The sequence below is a fragment of the Cryptomeria japonica genome, unplaced genomic scaffold (genome assembly GCF_030272615.1).
Source record: "Cryptomeria japonica unplaced genomic scaffold, Sugi_1.0 HiC_scaffold_152, whole genome shotgun sequence".
In the NCBI taxonomy this organism is placed as follows: Eukaryota; Viridiplantae; Streptophyta; class Pinopsida; order Cupressales; family Cupressaceae; genus Cryptomeria; species Cryptomeria japonica.
This window is the reverse complement of record NW_026728974.1, coordinates 210,105-222,500: the sequence shown is the minus strand read 5'-3', so window position 1 is coordinate 222,500 and position 12,396 is coordinate 210,105. Positions and strand designations below refer to the sequence as shown.

The 12,396-nt window shown below is 61.6% G+C and overlaps 2 non-coding genes across 2 annotated transcripts; both read right to left on the bottom strand.

The window, feature by feature from the left end:
- Nucleotides 1–2,036: 2,036 nt before the first annotated feature.
- Nucleotides 2,037–2,155, bottom strand: LOC131866666 (5S ribosomal RNA). The gene has a single exon (XR_009365267.1). It is a non-coding gene; the product is annotated as a 5S ribosomal RNA (ribosomal RNA).
- Nucleotides 2,156–8,070: 5,915 nt separating this feature from the next.
- Nucleotides 8,071–8,189, bottom strand: LOC131866665 (5S ribosomal RNA). The gene has a single exon (XR_009365266.1). It is a non-coding gene; the product is annotated as a 5S ribosomal RNA (ribosomal RNA).
- Nucleotides 8,190–12,396: the final 4,207 nt, after the last annotated feature.

Genomic DNA, 12,396 nt, shown 5'->3' with positions numbered 1-12,396 from the left:
CCAAGCGTCCAGTGGGGTTTCTGGTGCGCTCCGAAGTGGGGTTATTGGAGCGGCCCCTCTTTTTTTGTCCGAGCGTTTGGTGGGGTTGCGCGCCCTGGTGGGCACCATGGTGCGCACCAAGGAGCGCTCCGAAGTGTGCTCCAAGGTGCGGCGTGCACGAAGTCGGAGCCCGGTTTGCCCCGGGTGCGCACCTCGCGTGCACCTTCGCCGCGGTGGGCACCATGGCGTGCACGAAGTCGGAGCCCGGTTTGCCCCGGGTGCGCACCTCGCGTGCACCTTCGCCGGGGTGGGCACCTCGGCTGGGTTGCGCGCCCTGGTGCGCACCAAGGAGCGCTCCGAAGTGTGCTCCAAGGTGCGGCGTGCACGAAGTCGGAGCCCGGTTTGCCCCGGGTGCGCACCTCGCGTGCACCTTGGCGCGGTGGGCACCATGGCGTGCACGAAGTCGGAGCCCGGTTTGCCCCGGGTGCGCACCCCGCGTGCACCTTCGCCGGGGTGGGCACCTCGGCTGGGTTGCGCGCCCTGGTGCGCACCAAGGAGCGCTCCGAAGTGTGCTCCAAGGTGCGGCGTGCACGAAGTCGGAGCCCGGTTTGCCCCGGGTGCGCACCTCGCGTGCACCTTCGCCGCGGTGGGCACCTTGGCTGGGTTGGGCACCATTGAGCGCTCCGAAGTGTGCTCCAAGGTGCGCACCATGGCCCTCCAAGGTGCGCAGCATGGCGTGCACGAAGTCGGAGCCCGGTTTGCCCCGGGTGCGCACCTCGCGTGCACCTTCGCCAGGGTGGGCACCTCGGTGCGCACACCTTCTCAATGTTTTCTTGCCTTTTCTGGAAATTGGTGAAGGCAGCGCATCAAAGGTGCGCACCTCGGTGTGCTCCGAGGTGCGAACCCGAGAGCGCTCCGAGGTGCCCACGAAGTCGAAAGTCGGGTTAATTGCATTGTTTTCCCCGGGTGCGCTCCGAGGTGCGCAACATCGGTGCGCACCAAGGAGGGCTCCGAAGTGTGCTCCAAGGTGCGCACGATTCGGAGCTCGGTTTGCCCGGGGTGCGCACACCTTGGCTGGGTTGCGCACCCTTTGTGCGCTCCAAGGTGCGCACGAAGTCGGAGCTCGGTTTGCCCCGGGTGCGCACCTTCGCCAGGGTGCGCACCTTGATGCGCACGCCTTGGCTGGGCTGCGCACCTTGGTGGGCGCCATGGTGCGCACCTTTCGTGCGCTCCAAGGTGCGCACGAAGTCGGAGCTCGGTTTGCCCCGGGTGCGCACCTTGGTGGGCGCCATGGTGCACTCCGAGGTGCCCAAGATTGGTGCGCACCAAGGAGCGCTCCGAAGTGCGCTCCAAGGTGCGCAGGTGCGCGCGAAGTCGAAAGTTGGGTTAATTGTCCGGTTTGCCTCGGGTGCGCACCTTGCGTGCACCTTCGCCAGGGTGGGCGCCTTGGTGCGCACACCTTGGCTGGGCTGCGCACCCGGGCGCGCACACCTTGGCACCCGCGTTTCCTTCATTTTAAATTTTTTTTTTTTACAATCTCTCAAGTGGGAAATTCTATAATCTCAACTTTTTTTGCCTTTTCAGGAAACTTTTGAATGGAGCGCATCATTGGTGCGCTCCGAAGTGTGCTCCAAGGTGCGCACCTCTGGTGTGCTCCAAAGCTCTCTCTAGCTGCGTGCACCTGCCCCGGCCGCGCACCCGGCCCCGCCCAGCTTCGCTCACCTGTCCCGGGCGTCTGGTGCGGAACCTTAGAGTAAGAAACATCACCGTGCACCTTGGCCAACGTGCGCGACTCGACCGAGCGCGCACTGGCCGAGGTGCACACCGATTTCACCTGGGTGCGCGCGCAGCACCTCGGGCGCACCGGGGTGCGCGCACAACGCCCGGGTTGCACCGTGGCCTGTGTGCTCGGGGCGCCTCGGGTGCGCGCTCGGTGTCGCCCCCGCGCGCGCGGTAGTGCGGGCAGCGCACCCCGGCCCGGCCCGGCCCCGACGAGAACGCAAACGGGCAAAAGGTTTATTCAAATAGCATTGCGACGCCCGGCGAAAAACTAAAAAAGGGTGCAACACCGGGACTTCCCGGGAGGTCACCCATCCCAGTACTACTCCGGCCCAAGCGCGCTTAACTGCGGAGTTCTGATGGGATCCGGTGCACTAACGCTGGTATGATCGCACCCGTTATGAGCTTGTCGCAGTGTGTACTTAGCAAACCGCGACCCACGTGCGAATCCACCCCGGCCACCCACCCCCGTCGAGGTGCACACCCTCCCTCGCGAAGTGCGCCCCGTTCGCCAAGTGTGAGCCCTGCCCGGGTGCGCGCACCTTGCTAGGGCGTCGGGTGTGCACCCGGCCCGGCCTACGTGCGTGCACCTGGACGGGGCGTCGTGTGCGTGCAGTGTCCCGTCTGCAACGCGGTGCCCACACACCACCTCGGGCGCAACGACCTGCGCTCACATGTGGGCCGAGTGCACCTTGGTGCATGTTCGGGGCGCCTCGGGTGCACGCTCGATCTTGCCCCGGTGCACCAAGGCGCTCGGTTTGCCCCGGGTGCGCACTTGGTGCAAGGTGGGCACCCAAAATAGGGATCAAGCACCAAAACACAAGTTTCGGGATGCAAAATGGGACCCAAGGACCACAAATGCGTTCCAAGACCCATGATGGGTCCACGAGAACAAAAATGTGTTCCGAGACTTAATAAACAAATATTGGGTTTTAGGAGAAGAAACATGCTCTGATGCCCAAAACGAGAATCGACCCCGAAAAGGCCACAGGCCAAAAGTGGGATGCGAGACAAAAAAAAATGGGACCCGAGGACCAAAATTGGGTTCCCAGGTCGAAGACAGGGCAACCGGACAAGAAACGACCTCTAAGGCTCGAAATGAGTCCCGACGACTAAAACTTGACAAGAAGCACCCATCAGGCACCCAACTCGACACCCATGGGATGCCGACCCACCCGGGCTTCCACCTAGCACACCTTGGCACCCACCCACCCTCGCACCCAACCTCGCACCCAACTTAGCACCTTTGAACCCACATTGGCACTCACCCTGACCCTGGCACCTTGGAACCCACATTGGCACTCACCTTGACCCTGGCACCCACCTTTGCACTCACCTTGGGACCCACCCTGGCTCCCACCTCGGCACCCACCCAGACACCCACCTTGGTTCCTTGGCACCCACCTTGGATCCTTGGCACCCACCCCGACACCCACCTTGGCACGCAACTTGGCTACTTGCCACCCACCTTGGCTCCTTGACGCCCACCCCGACAACCACCCCGTGACCTACCCTGGCTAGGGTTGGTGCACACCCACCCTGGTGCCCACCTTGGCACCCACCCCATGACCCACCTTGGCACACACCTTAGTACCCACCCCGTTACCCACCCTAGGACCCACCCCGTGACCCACCTTGGCCAGGGTGGGTGCCTTGGTGCGCACAACTTGCCTGGGCTGCACACCAGGGCGGGCTCAAGATGGCACCCGCGTTCCGTTTTTTTCACTATCTTTCAAAACGGAAATTTTAAAATCTCGTTTTTTTTTTTTTTTTGCCTTTTCTGGAAATTAGTGAAGGCAGCGCATCAAAGGTGCGCAATGCTGGTGCGAACCCGGGAGCGCTCCGATGTGTGCTCCAAGGTGCGGCGTGCACGAAGTCCGAGCCCGGCTTGCCCCGGGTGCGCACCTCGCGTGCACCTTCGCCGGGGTGAGCACCTTGGCTGGGTTGCGCGCCCTGGTGCGCACCAAGGAGCGCTCTGAAGTGTGCTCCAAGGTGCGGCGTGCACGAAGTCGGAGCTCGGTTTGCCCCGGGTGTGCACCTCGGGTGCGCACCTCGCGTGCACCTTCGCTGCGGTGGGCACCTTGGCTGGGTTGCGCGCCTTGGTGGGCACCATGCAGTGCACGAAGTCGGAGCCCGGTTTGCCCCGGGCGCGCACCTCCGCCAGGGTGGGCACCTTGGTGCGCACAACTTGCCTGGGCTGCGCACCAGGAAGGGCTCAAGATGGCACCCGCGTTCCGTTTTTTTCACTATCTTTCAGAACGGAAATTTTAAAATATCGTTTTTTTTTGCCTTTTCTGGAAATTAGTGAAGGCAGCGCATCAAAGGTGCGCAACGCTGGTGCGAACCTGGGAGCGCTCCGATGTGTGCTCCAAGGTGCGGCGTGCACGAAGTCGGAGCCCGGTTTGCCCCGGGTGCGCCCTGGTGGGCACCATGGTGCGCACCAAGGAGCGCTCCGAAGTGTGCTCCAAGGTGCGGCCTGCACGAAGTCGGAGCCCGGTTTGCCCCGGGTGTGCACCGCGGGTGGGCACCTTGGTGCGCATGCCTTGCCTGGGCTGCGCACCAGGGCGGGCTCAAGATGGCACCCGCGTTCCGTTTTTTTCACTATCTTTCAAAACGGAAATTTTAAAATCTCATTTTTTTTTGCCTTTTCTGGAAATTAGTGAAGGCAGCGCATCAAAGGTGCGCACCTCGCTGCCCACCACGGTGCGCAACGCCGGTGGGCACCCGGGAGTGCTTCGAAGTGTGCTCCAAGGTGCTGCGTGCACGTTGTCGGAGCCCGGTTTGCCCCGGGTGCGCACCTCACGTGCACCTTCGTCGGGGTGGGCACCTTGGCTGGGTTTGCCCCGGCTGCGCTCCGAAGCGGGGTTATTGGAGCGCCGCCTCTTTTTTTGTCGGAGCGTTTGGTGGGGTTTCTCGCATTGGCTCTTCCCAGGCCCGGTTGCCACCCTGGCGCGCACGAAGTCGGAAGTAGGGTTAATTGCCCGGGTGCGCACCTTTGCCAGGGTGGGCACCTTACCTGGGCTGTGCACCCGGGCGGGCTCAAGATGGCACCCGCGTTCCGTTTTTTTCACTATCTTTCAAAACGGAAATTTTAAAATCTCCTCTTTTTTTTGCCTTTTCTGGAAATTAGTGAAGGCAGCGCATCAAAGGTGCGCACCTCGCTGCCCACCTTGGTGTGCTCTGAGGTGCGCACCCGGGAGCGCTACGAAGTGTGCTCCAAGGTGCGGCGTGCACGTTGTCGGAGCCCGGTTTGCCCCGGGTGCGCACCTCGCCTGCACCTTGGCCGGGGTGGGCACCCTGGCTGGGTTTGCCCAGGGTGCGCTCCGAAGCGGGGTTACTGGAGCGCCCCCTCTTTTTTTGTCAGAGCGTTTGGTGGGGTTTCTCGCATTGGCTCTTCCCAGGCCCGGTTGTTGGGTGCGCTCCCACCCTGGCGCGCGCGAAGTTGGAAGTTGGGTTAATTGCCCGGGCGCGCACCTTCGCCAGGGTGGGCACCTTGGTGCGCACACCTTGGCTGGGCTGCGCACCAGGGCGGGCTCAAGATGGCACCAGCATTCCCTTTTTCTCACTATCTTTCAAAACGGAAATTTTAAAATCTCGTTTTCTTTTGCCTTTTATGGAAATTAGTGAAGGCATCGCATCAAAGGTGCGCACCTCGCTGCCCACCTTGGTGTGCTCCGAGGTGCCCACCACGGTGCGCTCCGAGGTGCCCACCACGGTGCGCAACGCCGGTGCGAACCCGGGAGCGCCCCGATGTGTGCTCCAAGGTGCGGCGTGCACGAAGCCGGACCCCGGTTTGCCCCGGGTGCGCACCTCGCGTGCACCTTGGTGCGCACACCTTGGCTGGGTTGCGCGGCCTGGTGGGCACCATGGTGCGCACCAAGGAGCGCTCCGAAGTGTGCTCCAAGGTGCGGCGTGCACGAAGTCCTAGCCCGGTTTGCCCCGGGTGCGCACCTTCGCCGCGGTGGGCACCATGGCGTGCACGAAGTCGGAGCCCGGTTTGCCCCGGGTGCGCACCTCGCGTGCACCTTCGCCGGGGTGGGCACCTCGGCTGGGTTGCGCGCCCTGGTGCGCACCAAGGAGCGCTCCGAAGTGTGCTCCAAGGTGCGGCGTGCACGAAGTCGGAGCCCGGTTTGCCCCGGGTGCGCACCTTCGCCGCGGTGGGCACCCTGGTGCGCACCATGGCGTGCACGAAGTCGGAGCCCGGTTTGCCCCGGGTGCGCACCTCGCGTGCACCTTCGGCGGGGTTGCGCGCCCTGGTGCGCACCAAGGAGCGCTCCGAAGTGTGCTCCAAGGTGCGGCGTGCACGAAGTCGGAGCCCGGTTTGCCCCGGGTGCGCACCTCGCGTGCACCTTCGGCGGGGTTGCGCGCCCTGGTGGGCACCATGGTGCGCACCAAGGAGCGCTCCGAAGTGTGCTCCAAGGTGCGGCGTGCACGAAGTCGGAGCCCGGTTTGCCCCGGGTGCGCACCTCGCGTGCACCTTCGCCGCGGTGGGCACCATGGCGTGCACGAAGTCGGAGCCCGGTTTGCCCCGGGTGCGCACCTCGCGTGCACCTTCGCCGGGGTGGGCACCTCGGCTGGGTTGCGCGCCCTGGTGCGCACCAAGGAGCGCTCCGAAGTGTGCTCCAAGGTGCGGCGTGCACGAAGTCGGAGCCCGGTTTGCCCCGGGTGCGCACCTCGCGTGCACCTTCGCCGCGGTGGGCACCATGGCGTGCACGAAGTCGGAGCCCGGTTTGCCTCGGGTGCGCACCCCGCGTGCACCTTCGCCGGGGTGGGCACCTCGGCTGGGTTGCGCGCCCTGGTGCGCACCAAGGAGCGCTCCGAAGTGTGCTCCAAGGTGCGGCGTGCACGAAGTCGGAGCCCGGTTTGCCCCGGGTGCGCACCTCGCGTGCACCTTCGCCGCGGTGGGCACCTTGGCTGGGTTGGGCACCATTGAGCGCTCCGAAGTGTGCTCCAAGGTGCGCACCATGGCCCTCCAAGGTGCGCAGCATGGCGTGCACGAAGTCGGAGCCCGGTTTGCCCCGGGTGCGCACCTCGCGTGCACCTTCGCCAGGGTGGGCACCTCGGTGCGCACACCTTCTCAATGTTTTCTTGCCTTTTCTGGAAATTGGTGAAGGCAGCGCATCAAAGGTGCGCACCTCGGTGTGCTCCGAGGTGCGAACCCGAGAGCGCTCCGAGGTGCCCACGAAGTCGAAAGTCGGGTTAATTGCATTGTTTTCCCCGGGTGCGCTCCGAGGTGCGCAACATCGGTGCGCACCAAGGAGGGCTCCGAAGTGTGCTCCAAGGTGCGCACGATTCGGAGCTCGGTTTGCCCGGGGTGCGCACACCTTGGCTGGGTTGCGCACCCTTTGTGCGCTCCAAGGTGCGCACGAAGTCGGAGCTCGGTTTGCCCCGGGTGCGCACCTTCGCCAGGGTGCGCACCTTGATGCGCACGCCTTGGCTGGGCTGCGCACCTTGGTGGGCGCCATGGTGCGCACCTTTCGTGCGCTCCAAGGTGCGCACGAAGTCGGAGCTCGGTTTGCCCCGGGTGCGCACCTTGGTGGGCGCCATGGTGCACTCCGAGGTGCCCAAGATTGGTGCGCAACAAGGAGCGCTCCGAAGTGCGCTCCAAGGTGCGCAGGTGCGCGCGAAGTCGAAAGTTGGGTTAATTGTCCGGTTTGCCTCGGGTGCGCACCTTGCGTGCACCTTCGCCAGGGTGGGCGCCTTGGTGCGCACACCTTGGCTGGGCTGCGCACCCGGGCGCGCACACCTTGGCACCCGCGTTTCCTTCATTTTAAATTTTTTTTTTTTACAATCTCTCAAGTGGGAAATTCTATAATCTCAACTTTTTTTGCCTTTTCAGGAAACTTTTGAATGGAGCGCATCATTGGTGCGCTCCGAAGTGTGCTCCAAGGTGCGCACCTCTGGTGTGCTCCAAAGCTCTCTCCAGCTGCGTGCACCTGCCCCGGCCGCGCACCCGGCCCCGCCCAGCTTCGCTCACCTGTCCCGGGCGTCTGGTGCGGAACCTTAGAGTAAGAAACATCACCGTGCACCTTGGCCAACGTGCGCGACTCGACCGAGCGCGCACTGGCCGAGGTGCACACCGATTTCACCTGGGTGCGCGCGCAGCACCTCGGGCGCACCGGGGTGCGCGCACAACGCCCGGGTTGCACCGTGGCCTGTGTGCTCGGGGCGCCTCGGGTGCGCGCTCGGTGTCGCCCCCGCGCGCGCGGTAGTGCGGGCAGCGCACCCCGGCCCGGCCCGGCCCCGACGAGAACGCAAACGGGCAAAAGGTTTATTCAAATAGCATTGCGACGCCCGGCGAAAAACTAAGAAAGGGTGCAACACCGGGACTTCCCGGGAGGTCACCCATCCCAGTACTACTCCGGCCCAAGCGCGCTTAACTGCGGAGTTCTGATGGGATCCGGTGCACTAACGCTGGTATGATCGCACCCGTTATGAGCTTGTCGCAGTGTGTACTTAGCAAACCGCGACCCACGTGCGAATCCACCCCGGCCACCCACCCCCGTCGAGGTGCACACCCTCCCTCGCGAAGTGCGCCCCGTTCGCCAAGTGTGAGCCCTGCCCGGGTGCGCGCACCTTGCTAGGGCGTCGGGTGTGCACCCGGCCCGGCCTACGTGCGTGCACCTGGACGGGGCGTCGTGTGCGTGCAGTGTCCCGTCTGCAACGCGGTGCCCACACACCACCTCGGGCGCAACGACCTGCGCTCACATGTGGGCCGAGTGCACCTTGGTGCATGTTCGGGGCGCCTCGGGTGCACGCTCGATCTTGCCCCGGTGCACCAAGGCGCTCGGTTTGCCCCGGGTGCGCACTTGGTGCAAGGTGGGCACCCAAAATAGGGATCAAGCACCAAAACACAAGTTTCGGGATGCAAAATGGGACCCAAGGACCACAAATGCGTTCCAAGACCCATGATGGGTCCACGAGAACAAAAATGTGTTCCGAGACTTAATAAACAAATATTGGGTTTTAGGAGAAGAAACATGCTCTGATGCCCAAAACGAGAATCGACCCCGAAAAGGCCACAGGCCAAAAGTGGGATGCGAGACAAAAAAAAATGGGACCCGAGGACCAAAATTGGGTTCCCAGGTCGAAGACAGGGCAACCGGACAAGAAACGACCTCTAAGGCTCGAAATGAGTCCCGACGACTAAAACTTGACAAGAAGCACCCATCAGGCACCCAACTCGACACCCATGGGATGCCGACCCACCCGGGCTTCCACCTAGCACACCTTGGCACCCACCCACCCTCGCACCCAACCTCGCACCCAACTTAGCACCTTTGAACCCACATTGGCACTCACCCTGACCCTGGCACCTTGGAACCCACATTGGCACTCACCTTGACCCTGGCACCCACCTTTGCACTCACCTTGGGACCCACCCTGGCTCCCACCTCGGCACCCACCCAGACACCCACCTTGGTTCCTTGGCACCCACCTTGGATCCTTGGCACCCACCCCGACACCCACCTTGGCACGCAACTTGGCTACTTGCCACCCACCTTGGCTCCTTGACGCCCACCCCGACAACCACCCCGTGACCTACCCTGGCTAGGGTTGGTGCACACCCACCCTGGTGCCCACCTTGGCACCCACCCCATGACCCACCTTGGCACGCACCTTAGTACCCACCCTGTTACCCACCCTAGGACCCACCCCGTGACCCACCTTGGCCAGGGTGGGTGCACCCACCCTGGTGCCCACCTTGGCACCCACCCATCCTAGCACCCAGCCTGTGACCGGGCTTGGAACCCAACCTTGCACCCGTCTTGGCCAGTGTGGGTGCGCACCCATCCTGGCACCCACGTTGTGACACACCCTTTAACCCACGCACCCTAGCAGCCACGTTGGCACCCACCTTGGAACACAACCTAGCAACTTGGCACCCACCCCGTGACCCACCTTGGCATCCACCATAGCAGTCGCCCACTTGGCACCCACCTTGGAACCCAAGTTGGCACCCACCTCGGCACCCACCTTGACACTTGTGGACCCACCTTGCCACTCACCCTAGCATCGACCCATCCTAGCACCCACCCTGGCACCTTTGCACCCTAGCACTCACCCATCCTAGCACCTAACCTGTGACCCACCTTGACACTCACCCTCGCACCCACCTTGGAACCCAACCTAGCACCCACCCACCCTGACACCAACCCTAGCACCTACCCACCCTTGCACCCACCCTGTGACCCATCTTGGCACCCACCCATCCTACCACTCAACCTATCACCCACCTTCTCACCCACCTTGGCATCCACCTTAGCACCCACCCACACTGGCACCTTGGCACCCACCTCGGGCAAGGTGGGTGCACACCCACCCTGACACCCAATTTAGAACCAACCGAGCATGTTACCCACCTTGGCACCCACATTGCAGCCCACCCTAGTACCCACCCTATGACCCACATTGGCATCCACACCCTAGCACCCAGGCACCTCGACACCCGCCTTGACACGCACCCTAGCACTAAACCTGTGACCCACCTTGGAACTCACCCTAGAACCCACCCACCCTGTGAACCACCTTGGCATCCACCTTAGCACCCACCCACCTTGGCACCCACTCTAGCACTCACCCATCCTAACACCCAACTTGTTACCCACCTTGGCACCCGCCCTCGCGTCCACCTTGAAACCCACCCTAGCACCCACCCACGCAGGAGCCCACCTTGGCACCCAACCTAACACCCACGCATCCTGGCACCCAACTTGTGACCCACCTTGGAACCCACCCTAGTACCCACCTTTGAACCCACTATATCACCAACCCACCTTGGCACCCACCCTATGACCCTCTTTGGAATCCACCCTAGCACGCACCCACCCTGGCACCCACCATGGAGCGCACCCTAGCACCCACCCACCTCGGCACGCACCTCAACACCCACCTTGGTGTGCGCACTGCGCCAACCTCTCAAAGACCCTATGTGGTGCGCTCCAAAGTGTACACCTTTGGTGCGCTCCAAGGTGCGCACCTTTGGTGCACACCGAGGTGCACACCAAAGTGTGCACCGAGGTGAGCACCAAAGTGCACTCCAAGGTGCACACCAAGGCGTGCACCTTTGGTGCGGTCAATGCAAACGAATTCGGAAGTTGGGGTCGATGTCCTAATCGCTGCTGCAGACTACACGTATGAGAATCGGACAAATAGCTTTATATAGGGGAGGTGTTGCGTTTGATGGGTCGACTCCCCTGGTTGTGTGCACTGCACCAACTTCAAAGACCCTGTCTTGTTTAAGAAGTCAAAAGTTGGGGTGGATGTCCTAATCATTGCTGCAGTCTACGCATGTATGAGAATCAGACAAATAGCTTATATAGGGGAGGTGTTGCATTCGGTGGGTTGACTCCCCTGGTTGTGCGCACTGCGCCAACCTCAAAGACCCCGCATAGCAGAAGAAGTCGGAAGTCGGATTTTGGTGAGCACCAAGGCGTGCACCTTTGGTGCGGTCAACGCAGACGAATTCAGAAGTTGGGGTGGATGTCCTAATCGTTGTTGCAGGCTACACATGTATGAGAATCAGACAAATAGCTTATATAGGGGAGGTGTTGGGTTTGATGGGTCAACTCCCTTGGTTGTGCGCATTACGCCAACCTCAAAGACCTTGTTTTCGTTAAGAAGTCAAAAGTTGGGGTCAATGTCCTAATGGCTCCTGTAGGCTACACATGTATGAGAATCGGACAAATAGCTTATATAGGGGAGGTGTTGGGTTTGATGGGTCGACTCCCCTGGTTGTGCGCATTACGTCAACCTCAAAGACCTTGTTTTCGTTAAGAAGTCAAAAGTTGGGGTCGATGTCCTAATTGCTCCTGTAGACTACACATGTATGAGAATCAGACAAATAGCTTATATAGGGGAGGTGTTGGGTTTGATGGGTTGACTCCCCTAGTTGTTCGCATTACACCAACCTCAAAGACCTTGTTTTCGTTTAGAAGCCGAAAGTTGGGGTCGATGTCCTAATTGCTCCTGCAGGCTACGCATGTATGAGAATCAGACAAATAGCTTATATAGGGGAGGTGTTGGGTTTGATGGGTCGACTCCCCTGGTTGTGCGCATTGCGCCAACCTCAAAGACCCTGCATTGCGGATGAAGTCGAAAGTCAGAGTTTGGTGTGCTACAAGGTGTGGTCGAAGGTGCTCACCTAGGTGTGCACCTTTGGAGCGCAGGAAAAGTGCCCTCCAAAAGTGCGCACCTTTGGAGTGCACAAAAGTGCCCTCCAAAAGTGCGCACCTTTGGAGCGCACAAAAGTGCCCTCCAAAAAGTGCCCTCCAAAAGTGCGCACCTTTGGAGCGCACAAAAGTGCCCTCCAAAAAGTGCCCTCCAAAAGTGCGCACCTTTGGAGTGCAGAAAAGTGCCCTCCAAAAAGTGCCCTCCAAAAGTGTGCACCTTTGGAGTGCACAAAAGTGCCCTCCAAAAGTGCGCACCTTTGGAGCGCAGAAAAGTGCCCTCCAAAAAGTGCCCTCCAAAAGTGCGCACCTTTGGAGCGCAGAAAAGTGCCCTCCAAAAAGTGCCCTCCAAAAGTGCGCACCTTTGGAGCGCAGAAAAGTGCCCTCCAAAAAGTGCCCTCCAAAAGTGCGCACCTTTGGAGCGCAGAAAAGTGCCCTCCAAAAAGTGCCCTCCAAAAGTGCGCAACTT